This window comes from Protopterus annectens, chromosome 9.part0 (genome assembly GCF_019279795.1).
Source record: "Protopterus annectens isolate FY-2018-M chromosome 9.part0, PAN1.0, whole genome shotgun sequence".
Classification (NCBI taxonomy): Eukaryota; Metazoa; Chordata; order Ceratodontiformes; family Protopteridae; genus Protopterus; species Protopterus annectens.
In genome coordinates, this window is record NC_056743.1 from 1788107422 (window position 1) to 1788135004 (window position 27583).

Sequence of the window (27583 nt, forward strand, 5' to 3'; positions counted from 1 at the left end):
GACTTCTTGCAAGTTCAACCTCCAAGGTTTAGCCGGAACTGGCCCTCCAAGAATTGGTCCTTTCCAGACTCCTCTAAGGCACAAAGAGGCAGGAATAGGTGCTCTAGAGGCAGAAACCAATCCAGGGGTGCCTACAGGGGTCGCCAGTGGCAGGGTAACAACCAACGAGGCACGGATACAGCCACCACCACTACAACAACTCAGTCACAGTGACTTGGCGGTGGCACCGCCTACCAGGGAACAACTAGAAGCACCTCTAGGCGGAAAGCTAACCTTATTTTCAAAAAACTGGCACTGCATTACAAGAGAAAAATGGATTTTGCAAACTATAGACCAAGGTTACAGATTCCACTTCCATACTCTACCAGGAAAGAGAGGAATGCCGAATCTACCACCTACTCAAAGGACAGAAGCTCTAAAACAAATATCTCAATTATTAGAAATGAGAGCTGTGGAGAAGGTACCATCTATGGAGCAAGGAAAGGTATTTTACTCCAGACACTTTCTGGTACCAAGAAAAGAAAACAAATGGAGGCCTATTCTAGATCTGTCCGCTTTAAACACATTCCTCATTGTTCCAAAATTCAAAATGCTGACCCTACAGCAGCTTCTTCCCATGCTGGGCAAGGAGTCTTGGCTGGTAACTCTAGATCTCAAGGAGGCATACCTGCACGTCCCCATAAGACCAATTTGCAGAAGATACCTCAGATTTCTTGCAGGATCAGAGCATTATCAATTCTCAGCATTGTCCTTTGGCTTATCTACTGCGCCCAGAGTGTTCACGAAATGCCTGGCATCAGTAATCGCTCATTGCAGACTTCAGGGGATTCATATCTATCCCTACCTGGACGACTGCCTCATACAAGCGGACAACAAAAACAAACGATCACAAGACTTACAAAGAGTCATCTACCTGCTGCAAGCCCTGGGATATAAAGTCAATACAAAAAAGTCAAGGCTGATTCCATCCCAAAGAATAACCTTTCTGGGTGCAGAACTGGACACATCAAAACAAATGGCATTTCTAACTACAGAAAAGAAAGAGCAACTTCCTCTCTACTTCTTGGCATTAACAAAGCAGAACCATTTAACTGCAAGAAAAGTGCTACAAGCTCTAGGCTTCATGGCATCCTGCATAATACTGGTCCCTCATGCCAGGCTGCATATGAGAAAGCTGCAGTGGTACCTAAAGAATTTGTGGTCCCAGCACCAGCACAGCCTAGAAACCAAAATTCCAATGATCCCATGCCTGAAGCAAGAGTTCCTATGGTGGGCTTAGGCCTGCCAATCAAACACAGGATTACCCTTCTGCAAAAGTCACCCAAGACAAACCATCACAACAGATGCCTCAGACCTCGGTTGGGGGGCACACATGATGGACAAGTGCATTCAAGGCCTATGGACTCAAGACCAGCTACATCTGCACATAAATCTAAAAGAAATGATGGCAGTGAAATTGGCAATCCAGGCATTCAGACCATTTCTCCAAGAAGGCCAGTTGATGATAAGGACAGACAACACCACAGTTATGTGGTACATCAACAAACAGGGAGGCACACACTCATACCCTCTATGCCGGCTGGCACTGGACCTATGGGATGTGGCTCTGAGCTACAACATTCAGTTACAGGCAATTTATGTACCAGGGAAGGAAAACATTCTAGCAGACATATTAAGCAGAACTACAACAGATGCCCACGAATGGATGCTGCATCTGGACATCTTCAAAACCATCACAAGAAAATGGGGATTACCACAAATAGACTTGTTTGCATCCCCATTCAATCATCAGTTGAAGAAATTCTGCACAAGGACTTACCACCCACTTGCTTGGAGGGTGGACTCCCTATCTTTCAGTTGGAAAAACCTGACAGCATACGCCTTCCCTCCACTTCCTTTGATGCACAAGGTGCTTCTGAAAATCAAAGAGGAACGTCCGAGGATCATTCTGATAGCACCAGACTGGCCAAGACAACATTGGTATCCACTGCTGAGGAGCATGTCCCGGGAACAAATATGGACACTGCCCCTGATCCCATTACTGCTAACACAGAACAAATACAACATCCTGCATCCAAACCTAAAAACTCTGCAGCTAACTGCCTGGAACATTACATAACAGCAATTAACCCAAATTTATCCCAAAGGGTTAAAGACATAATCCTGGAGGCTCGTAGACCTTCAACAAAGAATTATGCAGCAAAAATGGAAAAGATATCTCATCTGGAGTGCTGCAAAAGGGCAAGAGGTGACACTGGTGAACATAGCCAACATCCTGGAGTATTTGGCAGAGCTCTTCCATTCAAGCCTGTCCTACTCTTCCATCAAGATACATGCATCAGCTATTTCAGCAGAGTACAGCTTGGATCCTCCTGTCTTCTCGCATCCTCTGCTCAGACAGTTTCTGAGAGGAATTAAAAATGTGAAACCTCCCAGGAAACCTCCATTGCCAGCATGGGACTTGAACTTTGTGTTAGAAAAACTGACTCTTCCTCCTTTCGAACCAGCAGCAACAGCAGAATTACAATACTTATCCTGGAAGACTGCTTTCCTGCTGGCAATAACTTCAGCAAGAAGGGTCTCTGAACTACAGGCATTAATGGCAGTGCAACCCTTCCTAATCTTCCATCAAGATAGAGTGTCCATGAGAACAAATCCTACATTTATGCCTAAGGTGGTATCCAGAGTGTTTTTAAATCAGGCTATCCACCTTCCTACATTCTTCCCCAACCCACAGAACAGGGGAGAAAGGCTCTTACATACCTTGGATGTACACAGACAATTACGCTACTACCTGGACAGGACAAAAAACAATAGAAAAACTGACCAGCTTCTGGTAACATATGCAACAGGAAAGGAAGGAAATCCAATTTCTAAACAGACAATCTCCAAATGGATAGGAAATTGCATTAGATTTTGTTACTCCTACCATGGAAAGAAAACTCCAGAGAACATTAGGCCTCACTCCACAAGGGCTACAGCCACTACCACAGCTTTCTTACGAGGAGTGGCTACCAAGGACATTATAGAGGCTGCTACTTGGACCTCCGTGCATACATTTGCCAAGCATTATAACTTACCTCTATACTCTAGATCCCGTGCTGGTTTTGCCACTGCTGTTTTGCAAGGGATCCTAACTACACCATAATCTCTTCTCTTTTCCTCCTCCCTAGTTTAGCTATGGTATTCTACCCATTTAAAGACTGCAGATGCATCCTTGAAGGACATAGTACAGTTTTGTACCTACCATAAATGTAGATGTCCGAGAGGAATGCATCTGCAGTCAGGATTACCCACCCTCCTTCCCCTCTGAGGTACTCCTAGGGTATTTGCCAATCTTCAGCTAGCTTGGGGGGGATCTATTATGGTGTATTTGTTTGTATATATGTACATACATGCTTATGTTATGTGTTTGCTCTCTACTATTTGGAAACTTTGGCATTTATCCAAATTTAGCCATCCAAGAGGGCACCTGGCATCTGGGGCAAGAAACACTGAGGAAAATGGCGTTGGCTGATGCCTTTATACCCGAAAAACTTCCGCAATGACGTCGGGTGAAGTGCGACACCAGCCGAAGCCAGACCCAGACTTTGGAATCTGGCCGACCGAAGGGCTGCCTGACGACAGGACAACCCATTTGTAAAGACTGCAGATGCATTCCTCTCGGACATCTACATTTATGGTAGGTACAAAACTGTACTTTTTCAGACCTACACAGCTTACTGTCAAGTCAACTACAGCAGCTAAAGCAAAGTCTAAAACATCATTACAGACAAAGAAACAAGTACAGCATTCTCCTGGACAGTCATCCATGCCTAAGAAACAGATGCTCAAAATGGCCGAAGACTTAATTACTTTGATCAGGGGTTCCCATCCCCCTCCTGATAAAAGGCCTAGGCAGGATGCAGGCTATGAATCCTCTGACCAGGTTTCTATTTCCTCTTATTCCTCTTCAGACCAGGGATACTCTCTTCCTCCCTGTGAGGATTCTGATGATGAAGAGTCTATCCCTTCAGCCTCTCCTCCCGAGGATTCCTCTTTTGGGGAAACCTTGCACACCATGAGGGAGCATTTTCATTGGGAAAGCCAGGATTATTCAGAATCAAAGAAAAGGCTCAGAGATTTTCCTTAATTACCTCAGCACAGGCCTCTTGTTATTCCCCCTGTGTTAGATATTGTTGATGATGTATTTTCTGAATCTAGTTTGTCTCCTGATTCTCTACCCCCAGCACCAGTCAAGCCAGACAGGTACTATAGGGTCCCAGACTTTCAAATTTCTTTATAAAAACCCTGCTGCTAACCCAGAAACTATTTCTCAGGGTCCCAAAGGGGTGAAGGCTTCCACTGCAAAAAACCCAGTCCCCTCTGGCAGGGATTCCAGAGCACTGGATAGATGGGGGGAAAAAAGTTTACACTTCTGCAACTTTAGCAGTAAGGGCTTTGAGCTGCCAGTTTCATAATGCTGAAATACCAACAATATTTAATTTGTTAAAACAGAAAATGTTCAGAATGTCCTGACAATAAGGAAATGCAGGATTTATTGCATGCAGCTGAACAAGTGGGAAAACATACTCTGCAATGTGGTTTTGATTCATTAGAGGCTTCTTGTAGAGCCGAAGTTACAGGATCTGTCATTCGAAGGCATGCTTGGCTTAAAGAACAAAGTTTACCTGATCATGTTAAAGCTAAAGTACTGGATGCTCCTTTACAGCATGATACCTTGTTTGGTGTTAAGGCAGAAGAGGTGTTCAAGAAAATGGTGGATAAGGCAAAATCTATGCAGACAGTAAAGGATTTCTTACAGGTACAGCCTCCTAGATTTAGCAGAAATTGGCCTTCTAAAAATTGGTCTTTTCCTGTGTCAGGCCTCAAAGAGGCAGATACAGACGCCCAAGAGGCAGATCTCAGCAACAAGGCTCTTACAGACCTAGACAATGGGGTGCTTCTACCCCCAAGGGAGGAGAAGACAAGTCACAACCTTACAGGAAACAGTCCCAATGACTACCCCTTTCAAAAGCCAAGCGCTAATCTCTTGGCAGCACCTTTAGGGGGAAAGCTAGCACTTTTGTCGCAAAATTGGCACATTATCACCCAGGGCAAATGGGTACTGAATATTGTCTCTCAGGGCTTACAGGTTCCACTTTCACACCCTTCCAACAGACCTGCCACAAAACCAATGGGCAGAGGCACAAAAGCAGATTACAGCTCTCATGGACATGAGAGCTATTCAAAAAGTACCTCAGCAAGAACAGGGACAAGGATTTTACTCAAGACTTTTCTTGGTTCCCAGAAAGGACAAAGCCTGGAGACCCATTCTGAGTCTGTCTATTCTAAACACTTTCCTGGATGTTCCAAAATTCAAGATGTTGACACTGCAGCAACTTCTGCCCATGCTGGGCAAAAAGGCTTGGCTTGTTACTTTGGACCTCAAAGAGGCATACCTGCATGTCCCAATCAGATAAAATTGCAGAAGATACCTCAAATTCATAGCTGGCGCAATGCATTACCAATTCTCTGCACTGCCCTTTGGCTTATCTACTGCGCCCAGGGTCTTCACAAAATGCCTGGCACCAGTAATTGCATTTTGCAGACAAAAAGGAATTCAAATATATCCCTATTTGGGCGACTGCCTTATTCAAGCAGAGAGCAAGGACATTCTTCTAAAGCATCTGGCAGTTGTAAAAAGATTACTAGCTGGCCTAGGGTACACAGTAAATGAAAAGAAATCAAAACTAGTGCCCTCTCAAGAGATAATATTCCTGGATGCAAGCTTGAATACAACTACCCAGATGGCTTATCTCACGCCAGACAAGCAAAGGCAACTGGCAAATTACTTTCAAATGATGGCAACAAAAACCCAGCTACCTGCAAGAAAAATTCTGCAGGCTTTGGGGTTCATGGCATCCTGCATCCTACTAATTCCATATGCAAAACTGCATATGAGGAAGTTACAGTGGTATCTAAAAAAATGTTTGGACTCAACATTGCCACAGCCTGGAAGCAACAATAACTATTATTCCCTGCCTGTAACAGGAGTTTCGATGGTGGGCACTGGCATGTCACCACAACAAGGGACAGCCTTTCACTTTACCCACAGCCAGGCAAACACTGACAACAGATGCATCGGATTAGGCCTGGGGAGCGCACATGGCAGGAAAATGTATTCAGGGCAAGTGGTCCGCAGACAAATGCATCTTCACATCAATCAAAAAGAGATGCTAGCTGTACAGAATGCCCTGACAGCCTTCAAGGACTTACATCCAGGACAACTACTACGAAAGATGGACAACACCACAGTAATGTGGTACGTAAACAAGCAAGGGGGCACACACTTATACCCCCTTTGCAGGCAAGCTATGACTTTGTGGAACACAGCACTGGCCTGTCAAGTTCATCTGCAAGCACAATTCCTACCAGGAAAGAAAAAATACTCTGGCAGACTATCTAAGCAGAAACCTCATGGATCCTCGCGAGTGGAAACTAAATCCACAGGTGTTCAACATGATAACAAAGAAATGGGGATGCCCGGACATAGATCTTTTTGCCTCCCCTCTCAACTGCCAACTTCAAAAATTCTGCACAAGGACTTCTCACACACAAGCATGGAAAGTGGATGCTCTCTCATTCAGCTGGAGAAACCTAAAAGTTTATGCCTTCCCACCACTGCCTCTCCTTTCCAAGGTGCTCCTAAAAGTCAGACAAGAGAGGCCAAAAATGATATTGATTGCCCAGACTGGCCACGCCAGCACTGGTACCCAATCTTAGAGCTTGGCTCAAGGCCCAGCCTGGACTTTACCTCAAATCCCTCAACTTCTGACTCAACAAAACAATCAAATCCTGCACAGCCAACTCAGAACCTTAAATCTGGCTGCATGGCAGATACCATAGACAGTCAGACCACACCTATCTCTAAAGCTGTTGTTGATGTCATTCTGGAAGCCAGGAGGCCCAGCACCAGGAAGTCTTATGCAGACAAATGGAAGAGATTCTGCCACTGGAACCAGGCAAAAGGCTTTGACCCACTTGTACCAAATATCCCTCAGATTTTACAATACCTAACTGAGATGTTGGACAAAGGCCTATCCTTTTCATCTATTAAGATCCATGCCTCTGCCATTTCAGCTCATTATACCACGGAACCTCCCATTTTCTGTCGTCCACTACTAAGACAGTACCTCAGAGGGGCTAAAAACATAAGACCCCCCCCCCCCCCCAGAGAGCACCGACACCTACTTGGGACCTCAACTTTGTCTTGAAGAAACTCACTTTGCCTCCTTTTGAGCCAGCCAATACAGCTGATATAAAATTCTTATCATGGAAAACTGCTCTGCTCCTAGCAATAACTTCTGCACGTAGAGTCTCAGAGCTACAGGCGTCAATGGCAGTGGCAACTTTTATCATTTTTCATCAAGACTGGGGTTCTCTAAGGACGAACCCAACATTTATGCCAAAGGTGGTATCCAGTGTGGCTCTTAACCAAACCATTCATCTGCCAACATTATATCCAAATCCCCAGAATAAAGGGGAGAAACTTCCACACACTTTAGACATACACAGGCAGTTACGCTTCTTCTTGGATAAAACAAAAGCATTCAGAAAAACTGAGCAACTGTTTGTAGCTTATGCTGCAGGATCACACAGGCAGTTACGCTTCTTCTTGGATAAAACAAAAGCATTCAGAAAAACTGAGCAACTGTTTGTAGCTTATGCTGCAGGATCACAAGGAAAGGCTATCTCAAAGCAAACTATTTCTAAGTGGATAGGACACTGTATTCTCTTCTGCTACTCACATGGAAAGCCAGTGCCTAACATTAGACCACACTCTACCAGGGCAGCTGCCATGTCAGCAGCCTTCCTCAGAGGAGTACCAACCAAGGACATTTTGGAAGCTGCAACTTTGGAGTTCAGTGCACACTTTTACCAAGCATTACCACTTGCCTCTTTACTCTAAATCAAGAGCAGGCTTTGCCACTGCAGTTCTGCAGGGCCTCATAGCCACTCCTAATCCTATTTAGACCCAGCCACCCTACCTCAGCTTTAGGATTCTACCCAAGTGTAACGACTGCAACAGTGAAACACTGTGAACATAGTACAGTTGTGTACCTACCATAAATGTAGTTGTTCGAGTGTATTCACTGTTGCAGTCCAGGTTACCCACCCTCCATCCCCACTTTCTTTGCTGGGACTTTTCTATACCTTTCTATCCTATACAACCTTTGTCATGTATTTGCTTGTAGCTGAAGGTATTGTTTATATTTTGGTGTATGTCTTTATTAGCAATATGTATTGCCTACCTATTTTGGGGGCACCTGACATCTGGGGCAAGAAACACTGAAGAAAATGGCATCGGTTGCATCTTATATACCCCAGGCGCACTGACATCAGGGAAGAAGCAACAACAACCAACGCCGGACCAAGACTTTGGAACTCGGGCCGACTGCGGGTCGCCTGCCAGCAGGATAACCCAAGTGTAATGACTGCAACAGTGAATACACTCTAACATCTACATTTATGGTAGGAACACAACTGTACTTTTTCTTTCCAAACTATGGCAACAAGGCAGAATATAAGCTACACAAATTGGATGTCCACAGGCAGTTACGCTTCTATTTGCATAGAACAAAGGAATTCAGAAAATCTGACCAGTTATTTGTCTCCTTCTCAGGTAACAGAAAAGGTTCACCAATATCAAAAGTTACCTCATCAAAGTGGCTTACAGACACTATTACCTACGCATATAATTTTCAGCGTAAACAACTGTCAGGAAAGATTAGAGACAACTCAACAAACTCTATGTCAACTTCAGCCACTTTTAAAGCCAGATTACCTATGGACTCTATCTGTGCTGCAGCCACATGGGGTCAATCCTCATACCTTTATCACTCGTTACAGAGTAGACGTGGCCTCCTGGAAAAGGGCTTCCTTTGGTTCCACTGTTCTGAAGCATTTATTCCCTTGAGCCCACCCAAGAGAGAAGGTGCTAGGGATGCTGTCCCAACCAGCAAGAATGAAGGCGAGATGGGACAACATAACATTAAGAAGTTATGTGCTCACCATAACGTTCCATGCTTGTTGTCCATAATCTCGCCTTCATTCTTAAGTTCCACCCTCCTTCCCCCCAACCTTCACTCCTGATGGATCAAGAGGAGTTTTATTGGTTGTGAGTTGTGTTCTCTGCTTCCCTTGTCTCAAGAGACATAGACTAGTATCTGTTAACCTGGGATTTTGTATATAATTTCAAAATAGGTCATAATGGGATAGGGTTTAGCCTTGAGCCAGTGGAAGCTCTCGAGCTTTAGTAATAGGCAGAGTCGGAACCGATGCTCTGTTCCGAACCCAGTCACCAGGAATGAAGGAGAGATTGTGGACAACAAACCTGGAACATTATGGTGAGTACATAACTTCTTTTTTATCTTTTTCTCCCACATGTTCAATGGAGTTTGTAAACCAGCATGTACATAGCCCACTATCTTGGGCCACCAATATTAACCTTTCTTTTCTTGGTTTGAATTTGCCTCTCCATAACAATTCTTGCATTTGTTCCTGATCAACATGAGGTTCTTCAAGAAGTTTTCTATACTTGTAACTATTTTTCCACATTTCTTGCCCTCTCATCTGGTCCTTTATCTTATATTCTTTCTTTTGTTTTTTGGTGCATTCAGTTGCTGCTTGATTTTTATCTACTTCTGGTTTGATTTCCATTCCTGATTGAAGCTGATATGCTTCTGCTAGATTAAGCAGAGAAGTCATCTTTAGAGTTATTCTCCTCATGTTTCAAAACTTTCACTACATTTGGGTCTTTTGAGGTCCGAGATGTGTGTGTGGAATCCCACTATTGCAGATCTATGCATGTAGTCAGTTTCAAGGAGGCCCATCCCTCCTTCGGAACTGGGACTATGTAATCTTGGTATGCACTAATTTTTATAAATCCATTTGGTGAGCATGAAGTATCCTTGTTTTCCTCTCTAATATATCTAACATCTTTTGGGGACAGTCGTTCACTCCAAAACTTAAGTAAAACAGGAAGGGCAAATTGGTTTATAGCTTGGATTTGTTACTAGATGTCAACGCTATTTTTAGGATTAATTTAAGTCTTCTAAAGTATTCTTTGCTAAGTTTAATTTGCATTTGTTCATGTTTTATTATTGATCCTTCATCAGTTCTCAAATATTTATACACTCCCTCTTGCTCAAGTTCTTTTATATTGCATTGTCCCAAACTGATGTTTTCCTAGTGCTGCATTTTTCCCAGTTTTGAGGTTGCTTTTGCACATTTTTCAAGACCAAATGACATTCTTATATCTGAAGAAGGTTTGATAACTTAGTTTTGCTTTCAATTCCTCGTCTGATAAGCTATGCAGTTTTAAATCATCGACAAAGCGAAGATAAGTCTTTACACATTGTTTTCTAGGAGCCAAGTTATAGCCATGGCCCAAGCTGTTAAGTAGACAGCTTAATGGGTTAAGGGCAAGGCAGAATAGCAGCGGTGACAGAGACACACCATGGAATATCCCCCTTTGAATTTTTATCCCTGGGATAATAATTTGTCCTGTATTGTGGCTTAATTGCAAAGTGGTCTGCCATTGTTTCATGGTCACTATGTAGTCAATCAGTTCAGGATGTATCTTGTGTATTTTTAAGCGCACTCTTTATCCACGAATGTGGGATACTATCAAATGCTTTTTTGTAATCAATCTGTGCCATACTTAGATTATTCACCTTTTTACAGTTCTCCACTATGACTAACAAAAAATGATCCTTTGTTCCAGATGACTTTTTTTATTGCCCTTTTGTTCTACTGCCATAATTGAGTTTTCTTCTAAATGACTATAAGCTCTGTCATCGTCAATTCCCGTATATAGTTTATATGTTTTCGGAAAGCAGGTTATTGGCCTATAATTTTTAGGGTAGCTTGCAAGTTCACTCTTAAGTAGGAGCATTGTTTTTCCTGTTAGCTAGGTTGGTGTCTGTTCGTGGTGACCATGTAAATAGTTCTTACTTGTGGCTAAATCTTTGTGCAAAGATGTTAATACTTTTAACCAAAAGTTGGGAACTGTGTCTGGGCCTGGGGTTTTCCAATTAGCTTTGATTTACTTTGTTTCAGATGTTCATCGTGCATACAGCTGCAGTCATAACAGATGGGTTTTCCTGCCGTCAGGCGGGTCCTCGGTTGGCCGAATTCCAAAGTCTAGGTCCGGCGTCGGTTGTCGTCGCCTCTTCCCTGACGTCAGTGCGACAGGGGTATAAAAGAACCAGCCAACTCCATTTTCTTCAGTCTTTCTTGCCGTGCGGTGCCCGAAGCAGAAGCAGTTCGCAAGTGCCGGTCGGCCAGCTCCTGAGATTACGAATATCTGCAACAGAAGTCTTCTTGAAAGCTAAGTACCCCGTTGGGGAAACTTTTCTTGCCTCAGACCGATGTCAGACAAAGTTAATAATTGTATTTCATGTGGGAAGCAAATACCGCATAAGGATTTTCATTCCCTCTGCATTCCTTGCTTAGGCCCAGACCACGACGTCTCGGCCTGCCGTTTTTGTGCTTCATTCAACAAACGCACCATTAAGCGTCGGGCGGAGTTCGCCCAGCACTTTTTTGGCAAAAATTTTGACTACATAATGTCGTCGGATACTCCGACTCCAGTTTTGACTAAAAGACGCAAAGATAAGGACCGACACACGAGGTCCGCGGCCTCTACTGACACCACACCAAAGCTGATTACAGGTGGTCCGGTTCTCAGCGAGGCGCCTACGCAGCCCCTGACTACCGTCGGCACTTCATTGGCGGTGTCTTCTGTACCCGAGGTCGCAGGCTCTTCGGCCCACACCCCGACTACAGATACCGAAGCCACTCTTGGCGGTGAAACTCAGAGTTTGGACAGGACTGCCTCCTCTCAAGGTGTCTTCAGGCCTTCCTCTTCTTTTTCCATCAAGGCTTTCACTAAGTCTAAGACAGCCATGCATTCTAAAAAAACAAACCCCACAGGGCCCTTCTCAAGGTCCCATGCCTAAAAAGCAGATGCTCAAAATGGCTGAAGACTTAATTTCTCTTATCAGGGGTTCTCAACCCCCCCCCCCCCCCCGGAAAAAAGGACCAGAGTGGAGGAAGAATCCCCCTCCTCGGACCAGGCTTCCATTATTTCAGAACATTCTGATGACCAGGAAAATTCATACTCCCCTTTTGAAGATTCTGATGCAGAGGAGTCCATTCCCTCTGTCTCCCCCCCCTGAGGATTACTCTTTTGTGGAAACCTTGCATACCTTGAGGGAACACTTCCACTGGGAAGGTCAAGAGTACACAGACTCCAAGAAAAGGCTTAGGGATTTTCTCTTGCTCCCTCAGCACAGGCCTCTGGCTATACCCCCTGTCTTAGATATCCTTGATGATGTGTATTCGGAGTCCTGCCTTAACCCAGACTCTTTACCTCCAGCCCCAGTCAAGCCTGACAGGTATTACCGGGTTCCTGACTCACACCAATTCCTATACAAAAGCCATGCGGCTGACCCAGAAACTATCTCACAGGGCCCCAAGGGAATTAAGGCCTCCACTGCTAAAAATCCTTTACCTTCAGAGAGGGATTCCAGAGCTTTAGAAAGGTGGGGGAAAAAGGTATACACCTGGGCCACCTTATCCATGAGGGCGTTAAACTGCCAGTTCCATATGTTAAAGTACCAACAGTTTCTGTTATCACAGTTGAGAAGCAAAATGTCACAATATGAACAACCAGATTTTAAGGAGTTGCAGGATTTGATACATAGTGCAGAACAAGTAGGTAAACATACCTTGCAATGTGGTTTTGATGCTTTAGAGGCCTCATGTAGAGCTGCTGTTACAGGATTAGTCATACGTAGACATGCTTGGCTCAAAGAGCAAACCTTGCCAGATCATGTCAAAGCTAAATTACTGGATGCACCTCTGCAAAAAGATGTATTGTTTGGTGTTAAAGCTGAGGAGGTATTAAAGAAAATGGAGGAAAAGGCAAAATCAATGCAAACAGTGAAAGATTTCCTACAGGTACAACCTCCACGTTTCAGTAGAAATTGGCCTTCAAAAAATTGGTCCTTTCCAGTCACGGACAGACCCCAAAGAGGTAGATACAGGCGCCCGAGGGGTAGAGGGCAATCTCAAGGATCGTTTAGAAGCAGACAATGGCAAGCACCTACCCAAAGAAGTAGTGAGGATAGTTCACAGCCATTCAGAAAGCAGAACCAATGACTTTCCCCTTTGCATGCCAAGCAAGGCTCAAATGGCAGCACCTTTAGGCGGAAAACTGGCTTTATTTTCGAAAAATTGGCATATTGTCACAAAAGACAAATGGATCCTGGACATTCTAGACAGAGGCTACAGATTCTACTTTCACACCCTTCCAAAAATGAGAGGCATGCCGAACCTGTCACACAATCAAAGGGCAGAGGCACAAAAACAAATTTCAGATCTCATGGACATGAAAGCTATTCAAGAGGTACCTGCACAAGAACAGGGTCAAGGTTTTTATTCCAGACTATTCCTGGTACCAAGGAAGGGCAAAGATTGGAGACCTATTTTGGACCTATCCATCCTAAACACATTTTTACTCGTGCCAAAATTCAAGATGCTCACATTACAGCAGCTTCTTCCCATGCTGGGCAAGGCGTCTTGGCTGGTAACATTGGACCTCAAGGAGGCATACCTGCATGTCCCAATCAGACAAGATTGCAGAAGATACCTCAGATTTCTTGCAGGTTCAGCACATTATCAATTCTCTGCATTGCCCTTTGGCTTATCTACTGCACCCAGAGTGTTCACGAAATGCCTGGCATCAGTAATTGCCTACTGCAGACTGCAAGGGATACAAATATACCCATATTTGGACGACTGCCTGATCCAAGCGGACAGCAAGCACATACTTCTGAAAAATCTGGCTTTTGTAATAAGGTTGTTGAATTCCCTGGGATACACAGTCAACAAAAAGAAATCAAGGCTAATTCCCTCTCAAACAATAATTTTCCTGGGTGCCAACTTGGATACAAACACCCAGATGGCCTACCTCACGCCAGAGAAACAAGGGCAACTAACTCAATACTTCAGAAAACTGGCAACTTTCACCAGGCTGACTGCAAGGAAAATCCTGCAGGCTCTGGGATTCATGGCATCTTGCATCCTACTAATCCCATGTGCAAAGCTACATATGAGGAAACTTCAATGGTACCTGAAAAACCTATGGTCTCAGCACAGCCACAGCTTGGAAACAATACTAATTCCATGTCTTCAAAAGGAATTTCTGTGGTGGGCTCAAGCATGCCAAACAAACACAGGTCTCCCATTCTGCAAGCCTCAAGCAAGTCAAGCCATCGCAACAGACGCCTCGGATTACGCCTGGGGGGCGCACATGACAGATCGGTGCATTCAGGGCAGATGGTCCCAAAAGGAAAAGCACCTACACATCAATCAAAAGGAAATGCTAGCAGTAATAAATGCTATTATAGCTTTCAAAGACCTGCTACATCCAGGCCAGCTATTGATAAGGACAGACAACACCACAGTAATGTGGTACATAAACAGGGAGGAACCCACTCATACCCCCTATGCAGGCTAGCCATGTCTCTTTGGAACATGGCTCTGGAATTGCAAATCGAGCTTCAAGCACAGTTCCTGCCAGGCAAGGAAAACACGCTGGCAGACAACCTAAGCAGAAATATGACTGATCCACACGAATGGAAGTTGCATCCTCAAGTTTTTTCAAAGATAATTCAAGCATGGGGAAGGCCAGACATAGATCTCTTTGCCTCCCACAGAAATCACCAATTGGCAAAATTCTGCTCAAGGACCTTTCATCCACAGGCCTGGAAAGTGGACGCACTCTCTTTCAGATGGACAACAATGACAGTGTATGCCTTTCCACCTCTTCCTCTGCTGCCCAAAGTTCCATTAAAAACCAGAGCAGACAGACCAAAGATGATTCTCATCGCTCCAGACTGGCCAAGGCAACACTGGTACCCACTCCTGAGGAGCCTAACGCATTCCCCACCATGGATCCTGCCTCTAATGCCTCTTCTACTGACTCAGCACAACTTCAGAACTCTTCACAGTCAGCTGAAAACACTCAATCTAGCCGCATGGAAGATTCCTTAAAATCACAACAGACCCTACTCTCTAAGGAGGTACAGGACGTCATTTTGGAGGCCAGAAGACCTTCTACTAGAAAAGCCTACTCCGCCAAATGGAAACGGTTTTGTGCTTGGAATGAGAAAAAGGGCCAGAACCCTGCAATACTGAATTTACCTCAAATATTACATTACCTAGCTGAGATGCTAAGCAGTGGACTTTCATTCTCTTCCATCAAAATCCATGCCTCAGCCATTTCTGCAGAATACAACACTGATCCTCCTTTATTCTCTCACCCCCTCTTAAGGCAGTTCCTCAGAGGGGCTAAGAGTATAAAACCCCCAAGGAAACAACCAGTACCTGCTTGGGATCTCAATTTCATTCTAGAGAAACTGACTTTGCCTCCTTTTGAGCCAGCTGCCTCAACAGAACTGCAATATTTGTCTTGGAAAACAGCCTTCCTGCTGGCTATCACCTCCGCTCGCAGGGTTTCGGAACTACAAGCCCTCATGGCTGTGCAGCCTTTCATCATTTTCCATCAGGACAGAGTTTCCTTACGAACCAATCCTTCCTTTATGCCAAAGGTAGTATCCAGGGTAGCCTTGAATCAGGCTATCCACTTGCCTACCTTTTACCCCAATCCTCAAAACAAAGGGGAGAGACTACTACATTCCTTGGACATTCACAGACAACTACGTTATTATTTGGACCGAACAAAGCCTTTCAGAAAATCAGAGCAACTCTTTGTGCCCTATGCTACAGGGGCTCAAGGGAAGCCTATTTCCAAACGGACAATCTCAAAATGGATAGCCCACCGCATACGCTTTTGTTACTCTCTTCATGGTAAAACTGTACCTGCAGGCATCAGGTCTCACTCCACAAGGGCCACAGCTACCTCTGCAGCTTTCCTCAGGGGGGTTCCTACCAAAGATATTTTGGAAGCTGCCACTTGGAGTTCTGTGCATACTTTCTCCAAGCACTATCACCTGCCTTTATACTCAAAATCTAGAGCAGGTTTTGCCACTGCAGTTTTGCAGGGCATCCTGGCTCCTCCTAGTTCCACCTAGTGCCTACCACCCCTTTTTTAGCTTTGGTATTCTACCCATCTGTTATGACTGCAGCTGTATGCACGATGAACATAGTACAGTTTTGTACCTACCATAAATGTAGATATTAGAGTGCTAATACAGCTGCAGTCCAGGTTTCCCTCCCTCCTTCCCCTCTGGAACAGGCCTAATGGCTAACACCTCCTCATACAACCTGATTGGGGTATTATTTTATGGTGTATTTGCTTGCAACTACTGTTTTTTGATTATACTGTATTGCATTATTACATAAATTTATGTATTGCCTTCCTTCTGGGGGCACCTGACATCTGGGGCAAGAAAAACTGAAGAAAATGGTGTCTGCTGGTTCTTTATACCCCTGTCGCACTGACGTCAGGGAAGTGGCGACGACAACCGACGCCGGACCTAGACTTTGAAATTCGGCCGACCGAGGACCCGCCTGACGGCAGGAAAACCCATCGGTTATGACTGCAGCTGTATTAGCACTCGAACATCTACATTTATGGTAGGTACAAAACTGTACTTTTCTCTTGCTGTTACTTCATCCTGTTTCTTATCCTGTACCTTTAAACTTTGTATTCTTTCTTTTACTTTTTATGTCCATTTAGCATCTATATGTTCCACAGATTTTCATAGATACTTCTACAAAATGTATTTAGTACTTCTTTTTTTGTCGTTCTTTCAGTTCCTTTTACCTTTCTGTATAAAACTTTTTTGGATCATCAATAAATTGCTTATTTAGTACATGTCCTTCATGGATGCATCTGCATTCATAACAACTGGGTTGTCCTGTCGTCAGGCAGCCCTTCAGTCGGCCGGATTCCAAAGTCCGGGTCCGGCTTCGGCTAATGTCGCACTTCACCCGACGTCATCTCTGTTGGTCTTGGGGTATAAAGGCATCAGCCGACGCCATTTTCCCCAGTCTTTCTTGCCGCGTGGCGCCCGAAGCAGAAGCTGTTCGCAAGTGCCGGTCGGTCGGATCCAGAGATTACTTCTACGAATACTACTTGAAGACTTCTAAAGCTAAGTACCCGTTGGGGACTCTTTCTTGCCTCAGCCGATGTCAGAAAAAGTTAATAATTGTTTAACCTGTGGGAAACAAATACCTCATAAAGATTTCCACTCTTACTGCCTGCCTTGTTTAGGCCCAGCCCACGACGTAGCAGCCTGTTCGGCCTGTGCTTCTTTCAACCGTCGACTAACGCAGGCGTTGGTCGGAGTTTGCAGAACAGTTTTTCGGTTCTGATTTTGCGTACATTATGCCGTCGGATCCTCCGACTACCCAATCTGCCAAAAAACGCAAAGATAAAGACCGACACTCACGGTCCGTGGATTCGGCGAAACCATGGTTAAGCAAACATGAGTGTCTCTGTTTCGGCCGAAACCGAGAAAACTGATCAAAGTACAGCTGAATCTATCTCTACAACTGAGGCCCCTGCTACCACTCTTGAATCGGCCTCAGAAATTTTATCCACTACGGTGGTTGCCACTGACTTATCAGACACCATCCCCTTGGATGTCTCTACCCCAGCACGTGGTGCTGCTAGGCCTCCAGCAGACATGTCCATTAAGGCCTTCGCCAGGGCTAAAGCAGCCAAGACTACTAAAACAGTGCCTGTTAAACCCCCCACAACCAGGCCCTCTTCTAGATGTTCTTCGTCTTCCATTGCTGCAGTCCTAACAATTGGGTATAGTCCGCATCCAGTCGGCCCGAATACCAGAGTATAAGGCTGACGTCGGTCATGGCGCGTAGACTGGCGTATGCGTCAGGGTACTAATGCATGAGCGCCCTATCCTCAGTCTTTTTGCGGCGTGGTCCGATGCAGAAGCAGTTTTGCAAGTGCAGGTTGGCGTTCTGAGATATTTCGACCGGAGTTTCAGACCGAATCAGAGTTGGCTAAGTACCCGTTGGGGAACATTTTTGGTTTTCTTGCCTCAGTATTTAACGGATGTCAGAAAAGTGAATAACTGTATTTCTTGTGGGAAACAGATGCATAAGGATTTCCATACTTTGTGTATACCTTGTTTAGGGCCTGAGCACGGCGTTGTTAGTTGCCGCTCTTGTGCTAGGTTTAACAAGCGCACTATTAAGAGGAGGTTAGACTGTGCCAGGTTAGTGTTTGGGAAGCGTTGCAATTATAAAATGCCGTCGGATGCTCCGGCCCAAGAAGCGCAAGGACAAAACAGCGAAGCCTAGGGTTGAAGAACCGGCAGTCCGGACGTCGGTTCTTTAGGAGGCTCAGTGGAGCCAGAGGTTTTGCCAGGAGTTTCTATGGAGTCTCCGCAGAAACTTTACTGTTACAGGATGTCCCATCTCAGGAGGCAGGCCAGGCTGAAGGGCTTCTCAGGTGCCTATTCTTCCCTCTTTTCCCACTGTAGTTAGAGCCTCTCCTTCTGTTACTAAAGCTTCTTTTAGAGGTAGGCCAATTTCAGCTTCAGTGGGGGCTTCTCCTAGCTTTTGAGGTTCTCGACCTAAGAAACATACGCTTAAAATGGCAGAAGATTTGATTACTATGATTAGGGGTTCTATGGGCCCTCCTGCTAAGAGGCCTAGGGTGGAGCCGGAGTTTGCCAGTTTTGAACAAGGTTCAGAGGCTTCTGAGTCCTCTGCGGATGATTTACAGGAGTATCCTCCTTATTCTGATTCTGATGTGGATGATGCCACTCCTTCGGCTTCTCCTCCTGAGGATTTTTCATTTTCAGAGACTCTGCATTCCATGAGGAGATCTAGACGTGGTAGGGGCAGGGCTCAAGGTTCTTTTAGGTCTAGAACAGGGAGTTCACCTGCTCAGACTTCTGGTGAGGGCAGGGGTCAGTCCTTTCGTAAGCAGACCCAATGACCTGCCTTTTCAGCTGCCAGTAGATTCTCGTCTGGCAGCTCCTTTGGGAGGACGACTGTCTCTTTTCACAGAAAATTGGGATTTAATTACTCAAGACAGATGGGTGTTGGACATTATTCACCACGGTTACAGGTTTTATTTCCATACAATGCCCCCTTTCAAAGGCATGCCAGACGTTCCTCCTCCACAAAGAAAAGAGGCTCACAAGCAAGTTTCTCAGTTACTCGAAATGGGGGCCATTCAGCCAGTCCCTGTATCAGAAAGGGCCTAGGATTTTATTCCGCATGTTCCTAGTACCAAAGAAGGGGAACACGTGGAGACCAATTTTGATTTATCTCTCCTCAACACTTATCTGGACATTCCCAAGTTCAAGATGTTGGCGTTACAACAGCTTTTGCCTCTGCTGGGCAAAGATCACTGGATGGTAACTTTAGATCTCAAGGAAGCTTACCTTCATGTGCCTATCCAGCTAAGTTGCAGGAAGTATCTGCGGTTTCGAGCTGGAGGTTCTCATTATCAGTTCTCTGCATTGCCCTTTGGCTTATCTACTGCCAGAGTATTCACCAAGGTTCTGGCTCAGTGATAGCTTACTTCAGGCTACAAGGAATTCAAATCTATCCTTACTTAGACGACTGCCTGATTCTGGCTCAAAAAGGAAGACCTTCTACAGCATCTGGAATATGTTATAGCAGTGCTAAGATGCCTAGGGTATTCTGTGAACGAAATAAAGTCCAGTCTAGTACCCTCTCAAGACATGTGCTTTCTGGGTGTGAGACTGAATACAGCAGCCCAGATGGCCTTTTTAACCCGGACAAACAAATGAGTCTATCACTTTACTTCCGTCATCTATCTCATCAGTCCGTGCTGACTGCAGGGACAGTCCTTCAAGCATTAGGGTTCATGGCATCTTGTATTCTGGTACTTCCCAATGCCAAACTGCATATGAGGAAGTTACAATGGTATCTCAAAAATGTATGGACACAGCACTGCCAGGATTTAGACACTGTCATTCCCATAATACCTTGCCTTCAACGGGAATTTTTGTGGTGGGCTCAGGAATGTCACCTAAACAAGGGACTCTCTGTGACCCGGCCAGAGGCGAGTCAGATTTTAACGACAGATGCCTCGGACATTGCTTGGGGAGCTCATCTAAATGGACAGTGGATACAAGACAAGTGGCCTGCCAGACTACAGCATCTACATATCAACATGAAGGAGATGTTAGCAGTCCAGTTCGCTTTACTGGCTTTCAAGGAGTTCCTTCTTCCGGGACAGGTGTTGATTCTAACAGACAACACAACTGTCATGTGGTACATCAACAAGCAAGGGGGAACACATTCTTATCCTCTATGCAGGCAAGCAATGATTTTATGGGAGATTGCGCTAAGCTTGCAACTAACTCTTCAGGCAAGGTTTCTGCGGGAGCACAGAACTCCTTAGCAGATGTGTTAAGCAGACAAATCATGGATCCCCACAGTGGAAACTGGATCTTCATGTATTTCAGACATTGACAGTGTCATGGGGAACTCCAGACATAGATCTGTTCGCTTCTCCACTAAACCACCAGCTGCCACAGTATTGCACAAAGGGGTTTCATCACACAGCTTGGAAAGTGGATGCTCTGTCTTTCACTTGGGAAAATCTTGATGTGTATGCCTTACCACCTCTGCCTCTTCTTCCAAAGGTGCTATTAAAGGTCAGACAAGCCAGGCCAAGGATGATTTTGATAGCCCCAGATGGGCCACGGCAACAGTGGTACCCACTACTTCGGAGTCTCGTAAAGAAGCCTCCATGGCCTTTACCTCTGATTCCTCATCTGTTATCTCATGAGGTCGGTCATCTGCTCAATGTCAAGCTTCACTCTCTTCATCTAACAGCCTGGCATATTCTGTGTTGAAACACAGCAGGTCTCAACTTCCTCAACAAGTTTTAAATGTGATTATGGAAGCTAGACGACCTAGTACAAGGAGTGTACGCAGCAAAATGGAAGAGATTTTTATTTTGGAGTGCAGCAAGGAATTTGGAGATTTCTGAGCCTAATTTGAGTGTGGCTCTTCAATATCTTACGAGTTATTGGACAAAGGGTTGTCCTTCTCTTCTATTAAGATTCATGCTGCAGCAATTTCTGCTCACTATGATTGTGACCCACCTTTGTTTTCACATCCTTTGTTCAAGCAGTTTCTTAGAGGGCAAAGAATATAAGACCCCACGAGAGCTCCTACTCCTGCTTGGGATCTCAATTTTGTGTTGGAAAAACTTACTCTACAACCTTTTGAGCCTCGGCTACTGCTGAATTGAAATATTTGTCATGGAAGACTGCTTTTTTGTTGGCTATTACCTCTGCAAGAAGGGGGTCTGAGTTGCAGGCCCTTTTGGCAGTCGAGCCCTTTTTGATTTTTCCTAAGGATAGGGTATCATTACGTACCAACCCTTCCCTTTTGCCTAAGGTGGGTTGTTGTGTGGCCTTAAACCAAACTATTCATTTGCCTACTTTTATGCAGACCCCCAAAATAAAGGGAAAAGATTTTGCATACTTTAGATGTACACAGGCAATTCGTTATTACTTAAGCAGGACTAAGGATTTTAGGCAGTCTCAGCAGTTGTTTGTTTCTTTTGCTTTGAGTTGCAGGGCAAGCCTGTGTCAAAACAAACTATTTCTAGGTGGATTGGTTTTGCATTGCTTTGTTATTCCCATCATGGCAAGGAGGTTCCAGCTGGGATTAGGCCTCATTCCACTAGGGCTACTGCCACTTCAACAGCATTTCACGGGGTGGCAACTAAGGATATTTTGGAAGCAGCTACTTGGAGTTCAGTGCATACTTTCTCTAAGCATTATCACCTTCCTATCTACTCTAAGTCTAGGGCTGGTTTTGCCACAGCTGTTTTGCAAGGCATGTTGTCAGCTCCTGCTTCTTTATGATTTGCCAGCCTCCCTTACCTCTGCTTTGGGATTCTACCCAATTGTTAGGACTGCAGCAATGGAAGACGAAGAACATAGTACAGTTTTGTACCTACCATAAATGTAGATGTTCGAGGATTCCATTGCTGCAGTCAATTACCCTCCCTCCTTCCCTCTGTGTTTAGGGGTGGTAGTGTAGGTGAGTTTACCTGCTTATATTTTTGTATATATTGTTCATGTTTTGCTGCAGGTTTTTTGGGCCTTGTCTTTTTAGGGTCTTCTGACATCTGGGGCAAGAAAAGACTGAGGATAGGACGCCGGTCATGCGCATTAGTACCCTGGCACTGGCGTCAGTCTAATCGCCATGACCGTCAAGCCTTATACTCTGGTATTCGGGCCGACTGGATGCGGACTATACCCAATTGTTAGGACTGCAGCAATGGAATCCTCGAACATCTACATTTATGGTAGGTACAAAACTGTACTTTCTCAAATGCTTACTTTGGCAGAAGATTTAATTTCATTAATTAGAGGATCTCAATCTCACCCAGACAGGGCCTCTCAGCCCCCAGAGAAGAGACCTAGGGCAGAGCCCCCTGAGCCAGTGTCCTCTGATGATTCTGCTGATGAATCAGACATAACTGACCAGCCAGAGGCTCCTTTCTCCAATTTTGAAGATTCTGATGCTGAAGAATCCATTCCAGCTGCTTCCCCACCAGAAGAATTCTCCTTTGGGGAAACCTTACATGCCATGCGAGAGCAGTTCCAATGGCAGCAACAGGAGTTTTCAGACTCCAGAAAAAGACTTAGGACCTTTCTGCACCTTCCACAGCACAGGCCCTTAGCTATACCTCCTGTTCTCTCTGTGGTGGATGATGCTTTCAATGATGTCTGCTCCGCTCCAGATTCTTTACCCCCATCCCCTGCCAAACCAGACAGATTTTACAGGGTGCCAGATACTCATCACCACCTTTACAAGGCCCCACTTGCAGACCCCGAAACTATATCCCAGGGTCCCAAGGCAGTAGCCGCGACCATAGCTAAAACCCTATTCCTTCTGAAAGGGAAGCAAGGTCATTAGACAGATTGGGTAAAAAGGTCTACACTTCAGCTACTCTCTCAGCTAGAGCTTTAAACTGTCAGTTTCACATGATACAATACCAAGAGTTTATGCTTGATCAGTTAACTAAAAAGCTAACCACTGATGAATCTCTTGATAAGAAATATGTATTAGAAATGGTAAATAACATACAACAGGTTAGTAACCATTCCTTAAAATGTGGCTATGATGCACTGGAGGCTTCATTTAGATCAGCCATGACTGGCACAGTGATAAGAAGGCATGCATGGCTAAAGGAGCAAGCTTTACGGATCATGTTAAAGCTAAGTTGCTAGATGCTCCTATGGATAAGACAAGTTTGTTTGGTACACCTGCCCAGCAGGTTATGAAGAAAATGGAAGAAAAGGCAAAATCTGTTCAAACGGTTAAAGTTTTCTTGCAGGTTCAACCCCAAGGTTTAGCAGGAACTGGTCTGCCAAAAATTGGTCCTTTCCTGACTCCACAAGATCTCAAAGGGGCAGGAATAGGCGTTCCAGAGGCAGAAACCAATCCAGAGGAGGTGCCTACAGGGGCGACAGTGGCAAGGTAACAACAGAGGCACAGACACAACCACTGCCACTACATCAACACAACCACAGTGACTTAACCTAAATCCGCCTACCAGGGAACAAATAGCAGCTCCTCTAGGCGGAAAGTTAACCTTATTTTCAAAGAACTGGCACTACATAACAAAAGACAAGTGGATTTTACAAACCATAGATCAAGGTTACGGTTCCACTTCCACACTTTACCAGTCAAAGAGGAATGCCAAATCTACCTCCAAATCAAAAACAGAGGCTCTACAACAGATAATGGAGTTAGCAAACATGAGAGCTGTGGAAAGAGTGCCAACAGCAGAGCAAGGAAAGGGGTTCTACTCCAGACTATTCCTAGTTCCAAGAAAGGAAAAAGTTGGAGACCAATTCTCGACCTGTCCACCTTAAATACATAAATCATTGTCCCAAAATTCAAAATGCTGACCCTACAGCAACTGCTTCCCATGCTGGGCAAGGAGTGTTGGCTGGTAACTCTAGATCTCAAGGAGGCATACCTGCACGTCCCCATTCGACCAATCTGCAGAAGATACCTCAGATTTCTTGCAGGATCAGAGCACTATCAATTCTCAGCATTGCCCTTTGGCTTATCTACTGCGCCCAGAGTATTCACAAAATGCCTGGCATCAGTAATCGCCCATTGCAGACTACAGGGAATTCAAATTTACCCATACCTGGACGACTGCCTGCTACAAGGGGACAACAAAAGCAAGCTGACAACAGATTTACAAAGGGTCATTTACTTGCTACAAGCACTGGGATACACAGTCAATTTACAAAAGTCAAGGCTGATACCATCCCAAACAAGGACATTCTTGGGCTGAATTGGACACAGTAAAACAAATGGCATTCCTAACTACAGAAAAACAAAAGAACTCCCTCTTTACTTCTTGGCACTAACAAAACTGAACAAGTTAACAGCAAGAAAAGTACTGCAGGCCTTGGGCTTCATGGCATCATGCATAATCTTGGTCCCGTTTGCCAGACTACATATGAGAAAACTACAGTGGTACCTAAAGAATTTATGGTCCCAACACAGACACAGCCTAGAAACAGAAATCCCACTAATTCCATGCTTAAAACAGGAGTTCCTATGGTGGGCTCAGGCATGCCAGTCAAACCCAGGCCTACCCTTTCGCAGATGTCAAGCAAGCCAGACCATCACAACAGACGCTTCAGACCTAGGATGGGGGCCCACATGCTGGACAAATGCGTGCAAGGATTGTGGACACAGGATCAACTTCACCTGCACATCAACCTAAAAGAAATGCTGGCAGTAAAACTGGCAATCCAAAAGTTCAGACCATTTCTCAAAGAGGGCCAGTTGATGATAAGGACAGACAACACCACAGTCATGTGGTACATCAACAAACAGGGAGGCACTCATTCATACCCCCTATGCAGAATGACTTTGGAGCTGTGGACCCTGGCACTCAGCTACAACATCCAGTTACAGGCAATATTTGTACCGGGAAAAGAAAATACTCTAGCAGACATATTAAGCAGAACCACATCGGATGCCCACGAATGGAAGCTGCACCCGGACATCTTCAAGACCATCTCAAAGAAATGGGGAATGCCTCAGATAGATCTATTCGCATCACCTCTCAATCACCAGCTCAAAAAATTCTGCACAAGGACATTCCACCCACTAGCATGGAAAGTGGACTCACTCTCCTTCAGCTGGAAAGGCCTAACAGCATATGCATTCCCACCTCTTCCCTTGATACACAAACTACTACTAAAAATCAAGGAAGAACGTCCAAGGATAATCCTGATAGCTCCAAACTGGCCAAGACAACACTGGTACCCACTGCTGAGGAGCATGTCTCGACACAATATGTGGCCAATACCCCTGATGCCTTTGATGTTAACTCAGAACAACTACAGCATCATACATCCAAACCTAAAAACGTTGCAACTGACTGCATGGAACATCACATAGCAGCAGCTAATCCAGAACTTTCCCAAAGACTTAAAGACATTATTCTTGAAGCACGCAGACCTTCAACAAGAAGGAACTATGCTGGAAAATGGAAAAGGTTTGTCATTTGGAGTACTGAAAGAGGAAAAGATGTGTCAAACCTAGATATGCCTAACATTCTGGAGTATCTGGCCGAACTTCTTCATTCAGGCCTGTCCTACTCCTCCATCAAGATACATGCATCAGCTATTTCAGCAGAATACAGCTTTGATCCACCTGGTTTTTGTCACCCTTTGCTCAGGCAATTCCTCAGAGGAATCAAGAATGTAAAACCTCCAAGGAAACCACCATTACCAGCTTGGGACTTAAACTTTGTGCTAGAAAAGTTGACACTATCACCCTTTGAACCAGCAGCAACAGCAGACCTACAACACCTGTCATGGAAAACTGCTTTCCTACTGGCAATTACTTCAGCAAGGAGGGTTTCAGAACTACAGGCCTTAATGGCAGTGCAACCCTTCCTAATCTTCCACCAAGATAGAGTGTCCATGAGGACTAATCCTACATTTATGCCTAAGGTGGTATCCAGAGTGTCTTTAAACCAGGCAATCCACCTACCTACCTTCTTTCCCAACCCACAAAACAGGGGGAAAGAATACTGCATACCTTGGATGTACATAGACAGCTACGCTACTACTTGGACAGAACAAAAGTAGCAGAAAGACTGACCAACTTTTGTAGCCTATGCAACAGGAAGGGAAGGAAAAGCTATTTCCAAACAGACAATCCCCAAATGGATAGGAAATTGCATACGATTCTGTTACTCCTTCCATGGAAAACCAATTCCACAGAACATAAGACCTCATTCTACAAGGGCAACAGCCACTACCACAGCCTTCTTACGAGTGGCAACCAAAGACATTATTGAGGCGGCTACTTGGACCTCCGTGCATACATTTGCCAAGCATTATAATTTGCCTCTATATTCCAGATCCCGAGCAGGGTTTGCCACTGCTGTACTGCAAGGGATTCTAAACACACCATAATCTACTTTTATCCTCCTCCCCTAGTTGGCTATGGTATTCTACCCAGTTGTTATGACTGCAGATGCATCCATGAAGGACATAGTACAGTTTTGTACCTACCATAAATGTAGATGTCCGAACTGGATAGCATCTGCAGTCAGGATTACCCTCCCTCCTTCCCTCTGTGGTACTCCTAGGGTGTTTACCCTCCTAATAGCTAGCTGGTGGGGAGTCTTTATGGTGTATTTGTTTGTATATATGTACATACATGCTTATGTTTGTGTTTACCTCTATCTTTTTGGAAACATTGGCATCTATCCAAATTTTAGCCTTCAAGAGGGCTACTGGCATCTGGGGCAAGAAACACTGAGGAAAATGGCGTCGGCTGATGCCTTTATACCCCAAGACCAACAGAGATGACGTCGGGTGAAGTGCGACATCAGCCGAAGCCGGACCCGGACTTTGGAATCCGGCCGACTGAAGGGCTGCCTGACGACAGGACAACCCAGTTGTTATGACTGCAGATGCTATCCAGTTCGGACATCTACATTTATGGTAGGTACAAAACTGTACTTTTTCCTTTATATTTATCCACGTATCTTCTAAGTTTTTCCGCCTGTGCTGAGATTTTGTTTTTTGAGAGCGTGTACAGTAGATCCTGATTTGTTCTAACACTGTGCATTGCTTTTATCACTTTATCTTTTAGTATTTTTGTTGAGCTGTTCCCTCTTTTATAGTCTTCTAACAGTGACACTTCTTGTCTTAATTGCTTTGTTGATGTTTGTGTTTCACTGTTGCAGTCATCACACTTGGGTTTTCCTGCCAGGGGTAACCCTCAGTCAGCCCGAATACCAGAGGCTTAGTATTTCTATGTCTGTTGCTGTTGCTCCAGGGCTGACGTCAGGTAGTCAGTGATATAAAATCAGGTGGCTGACGCCATTACATCTGTCTTTCTTGCCGAAGAGCCCAAAGCAGAAGCAGTTTGCACGAGTGCCAGTCGGCTGCTACCTAAGTTTCGTTTCCGAATTGAAGTCTTCTAAAGCTAAGTACCTCATTTGGGATCCTTTTTTCTTGCTCTAACCGATGTCGGAAAAAGT

At 44.8% G+C, this 27583-nt stretch overlaps 1 protein-coding gene across 2 annotated transcripts in view; it reads left to right on the forward strand.

Moving 5' to 3' along the window:
• The window catches only part of RAD23A (RAD23 homolog A, nucleotide excision repair protein), a 1075282-nt gene that overhangs the window by 173342 nt on the left and 874357 nt on the right, over positions 1-27583 (forward strand). The window lies entirely within an intron of this gene.